The following is a 5,417-nucleotide window of genomic DNA, read 5'->3' on the forward strand; positions in this document are numbered from 1 at the left end:
GACCCAACCAAATTGATATACATACAAGCTCACAGTGCAGTATTGCAGTGCACAAAAGTCCTACACATGTTTAAACCAGGGATCCCAGGGCTGACAGAGAGACATGGACATAGTTTTTATGTTCGATGAAACAGCTATCTGTTGCTTATACCTTCTTGCAAAAGAAAAAGTTTTCTCCAATGGAGTCTCACTAAGTACATTATACATACTTATTTTGTATAGTCCCCAACCAAAAAAAAAAAAAACAAAAAAAACCAAAAAAAAAACAAAAAAAAACTTGCCAACACTAAGTGAACTCAGTGATATCTTGTCTCTTGTTGTGTTATTTAGACTTTTTTCCTGGCATATAGGTCATTTGCATGTATATTTTGGTTTCTTGTTTGTAGTTTTATTTTTGTTTTAATATGTGTACTCATTATAGTTCTTGCTTGCTTAAAGAAAAAAGAGAGAAAGGTATGGAGATGAGTAGATAGCAATGGGAGAATCTAAGAGAATGATCAGAATGTATTGTATGAAAAAGTATTAGTTGAGACGAAACTACCCATACCACACTATAGTCAAAACATTAAACATACAGAACAAAGAAACATTGAAAGCTATAAGAGAAAAACATAAGTCACACATAAAGCACACTAACAAGAATTATATTGGTTTTTTCAAAAGATGCTTTAATAGTCAAGAGGAAAAATTATATATTTCAATCTCTGAAAGAATAATTGCAAATTCAGATTACTATGTCAAATCATATCTAAGTATCTAGGTATGTTATCATATCCATCATAATTATAAGGAATAAAAATCTTTCCGTTTATGATCCCTAAACCATATTTACAAATGATGCTTTGGACTGAAGAGAAAAATAATTGTATTTTATGATATAAGAAAAAGTAAGTAGTACAATAGTGGGTTATCAGTTCAGGTCTTTGACTTATCCAACTATGGGTCATTGGCTAGGTTTGCAGCACTAAGCACAGATTCCTTTTTATTGAGTAGACCTTATTAGATATGTGTATCCTGTATACTTATACCTATAGAATAAGTGTAGCTCCCTAACTTCTCTTATCAAATAAGATCCCTTTTGCAATAGATGGAGACAATTAGAAATGTCCACAACTGTTCAAAAGTCAGAGCAAGTAACTGTAGGGTGCTCAAACTTTAATGATGCATGTGCAATGCAACTTATTTATCTAAGGCTCAAGAAAAAACACACAGACACACACGTGTGCACACACACACATATACACACACACACACACATGCACACACACACACACACACACACACACACACACACACACAAGATAATAGAGAGTTTCAGATCCAGAAAGCTACTACCTACTGCTTGTTAGTGCCCCCCGAGGCACGACATAGAGAATGAACAAAAAACAAACAAACAACAACAAAAAGAAAACAGGATCCACTAATTAGTTGCCTTCCAGAATTATTCCTCTACACCAAAGATGTATGTCTCTCTTGGAGTATGAGGATGGAAAATGTACTCTAAGCAAATGGACCTAGGAAACAAGTACTAAAGACAATCCAGGAGTTATTCCATAGTGTTTAAAGAGAAGGGCCTGTTGCCTTATCTATAAACAATGAGGACAATCAACAAAAATACATTTTTCCCCAAACTAGGCACACTTGGTTAAATAGTGTTTCTCAGTTTCACTTCCATTAGTAATCTCTCAATGCTGAAAAGAATAAGGAAATATTAAATATAAGGCTTTAGTAGATTAGGATGGTACCAATACAACTATAGTTTCCAGAAGGAAGACATATGAAGACCAGGAGAGAATGATACATGATGACAGAGGCTGCGATCAGAGTACTGCATCTTCAAGCTATGATGCCAAGGTTGCCAGCCAACAGTAGAGATTAGGAAGAGACAAGAAAGGAAGGTTCTTTCCCTTGGAGCCTTTAGAGAGTGCATGGCTCTACAGGCAACCTGATTTAAGACTGTTCTATCTCCAATGAGATAAAACATTTTTGTTTTAAATCATGTAGCTTGTCGAAATTTGTGTTGGGAAGCTCTAGGATACAATCACCCATATTAGATGTTGATCCAAGTCTACCACATTGTAGTTCCAGAAGATTCACTCTTGTAAGCTGTGCATTCTGGGATTATACAATTCACCCGGAACAGCATGAGAATTGTATGTATGGGGTTTTGCAGACTGTCACTCTTTATTTTGATGAGAAGGGAAAATGATGAACAGTCTAGTGGATTGTTCTGGAATTAGCAAGCAGCCAGAAAGCTTATGTTAGCAAGAAGCTCTGGTCAGCAGAAAGGAGCTTGGCTCAGGCAAATTTGTTGATCCTTGTTACTTTGACTTGGATGCATTAACTGGGTACTCTCCTTACCCATATGGAGAGATAAAGATGTTCTTGAAAACATAATGTGAAGAGTGACTGCAGGAAAGCAGTAAATAGGTAAAATGAGCCGCTGTGCATGCTTCCAGGTATGAATGAGAGTGGCGTTGACACTAGCCAGGAGTTTTCTTTCTTTAAGCAGTAGGGGAAAGTCTGTGCTGGTGCACTGCCCTAATTCACTGGGCAGAACTAAATTCCTCTTTCTGACTCAGCTAATTTTTTTCATCTCAGAAACAGTAAATCTGAAAAGAGATTAAAAGCCTTCAGCAGGAAGAAAGAGGCAGACTATAGAGAAAATTGTGGGGATAAGGTTTCCTCCAAAATATCCATTAAAAGGTAGGTGAGAAAGTTCCTGTGGCTGGGCATTGAAGCTAGTCAGTGATTTAGGAGACTGTGGCACTGGAAATCACCCTTAGTTGTTAATGACCTTACATTAAAGTGCCAAATGGGACACTCAGTAGGGTCAATTGCAGACTCAATGACAAGAATTAAAGCTCAGAGCTCTCTAATGAGATCTGTGCTATTCCTTGTGGTTCAAGGGACACCACAGTTAATAGTATGCAGCCTCAAGTGTCAATCCCCTTGCAAAAGCACAGTTAAGCATTTCCAGGGCTGCATAAACAATGCTCTGTGGTAGGAAGCACTGCCCTCCTTTCGCATGCCAGGATATTCTTAGAAGGCACCAAGGATCTGATATTAACCATCCTTTTCTAAAACTTGAAAATTCCCTGTGGTCAGTTGTTAATGCATGAATGTGAAGATGAAAGTCTCTCATGAGGAGAGGACACAGGGAAATATCATGAGAAAAGCATGTCCAAACCTGTTGTCTAGCTATACATCAAATGCACAGGAATGCTCATCACAGGTTGAGAAAAGCTATCTGCTGGGATGAGAAAAGGTTAAAAGCTTGAAGTGAAAACATTAGGAGCACTTGTTCATTTCTATAAGTAAAAAAGAAATACAATGTGGTCCATGCTATTTATAAATAGTACCATAAATTAATGCAAGTCCCTTCTCAGCATGGAACTAATGCTGAGCTCTTTGAGGTAAAAGTAACCTTTAAATATATCTGTTCTATGCACAAAAATAGGACTTCAGAACAACCCAGCAATGTTTACTCTCTTATTATTTAAGAAATGGAAAAGTGTTTTATAGACATACATATGTCCTTCATTTTGCAAAAGCAATCCTCCCCTTTGAAATCCATTGTCATCTTCCTCAGTCACTGTTCAATTCAGCACTGAGACTCACAAGACACTTCTGATAACTGTCTCAGAATTATTGGTGGCAAACAGTTTTTAAACATCCTATCTCCTAGGAAACCTGCTTCTTTCTCACAGGCTGGAAGGGCTGGAGAAAAGTGTGAAGATGCAGTCACATCCCAGGATGAGGTGACCACTGGTGATAGATCAGTTCCTACACTAATCATTATCAATGTCACCAAGTTCCAGATGCCTCTCAGAATCAGTGCTATACTAGGGATCAGTTGAAACACTTCTGGTTCTCTCAGGAATGCTTGCAGTCATGTTAGAAATGACTATTTTAAACTTGAATTCCATGCCTTAAATTTATCTAAAAATTTTCAGCCAGGTAGTCCAGCCAACAAAATCCAGGTATCTGACAGTGAAACCAGAAACATCTTGCTAGACATTTTAAAAGTTTATTTAAGAGTGTGAAAGAATCGCCTTTTCTGAAGCTTTGGAACATGTTGTAACCTGGGAGGTGGTACAAGCTTGAACTGTACTAACAAGATGAAAACTACCCCAAACCTGGCCCAGAATTAGGTAAAGACACTAAGCAATAAGAATAGGTAAAGACACTAGAGTGTAGATAGTAAATAGGTGAAGACACTGAAGCACAGACACTAAAGAATGGGTAAAGACACTAAACAATAACATTTGACTGCTGTGAGATGCAACAGTTGGAGAATTTAGGTATTGCAGGCTTCTTCTTGGTTCTAGATTTTTCTACTCTTGTAGCCCACTCCTACTTTTATTTTTCTGATGCCACCAAAAGAAATCTGAGACAGACATTCTTGAGATGTCTGGTGTGCAGAGATCCCCTTGAATACAGTCAGCCATCATTGTACAATGAGTGCTAGACCATCACAATATCTGAATGCAGGAATTTTATTATTATTTCAGTGAAGATAAGGGAACTGAGACTTAGAAAACTAACATGATAAAGGGTATGCAATTAGTTAAGTGGCAAAGGCGAGAAGCCAACCTTGGGAGATACCTTGATAGATCTGATTATAGTCTACTGTCTCACTTAAGCAAGACTTTACCATATTTTAGATAGGAAAACTTGGGCAAGGTAGAATCTCTCTTAATTTAATTCTTTCTTAAAAGGAGGGCATTGCCTTTTCTTTTATTTAAATAAAAAACATCTTAAATTAATATTTTATTAATTCTTGAAGAATTTTATACAGGTATATCATGTACTTGACCATATTTTCCCCCACTGTTTTCCCTACTTCTCCCAGATTCCCCTTCTACCTCATGTCTACCCCAATATATGTCCTCTTTGCATGTGTGAGTGTGTGTGTGTGTGTGTGTGTGTGTGTGTGTGTGTGTGTCTGTGTGTGTTTGTATTTTATATATCACACTGAGTCCAACTAGTGCTGCCAATATATATGCATGGGTATGATGCATGCACTGGAGCTTGGCCAAACTACCAGGAGTCACACCCTTAAAGAAAATTGACTTTTCTTCCCCAAGAAGTCATGAACTGTGAATAGCTCCTCAACTTGTGGTGGAGTCTTATAATCCCTTGTGACGTCATACTAAATTGTAGACTAGTTTGATCTTGTGCAGGCCTTATAGGGGCAACAACAGCTACTGTGAGATTAGTTCAGCAGTCTTGAAACACTGTTTCATTGTAGAATTTCAAAAGAATTTTGCAAAATCTAAATGAAGTTCTAGTCTACTCTCCAAGATGTGTGTGAAACCAAAGAGAGAGGTGAAAAGAAAGACTGTTCATCATCATCTTTATCATCATCATCATCATCATCATCATCATCATCATCATCATCATCATCATCATCA

This window comes from Mastomys coucha, unplaced genomic scaffold, assembly GCF_008632895.1.
Source record: "Mastomys coucha isolate ucsf_1 unplaced genomic scaffold, UCSF_Mcou_1 pScaffold6, whole genome shotgun sequence".
Taxonomy (NCBI): Eukaryota; Metazoa; Chordata; class Mammalia; order Rodentia; family Muridae; genus Mastomys; species Mastomys coucha.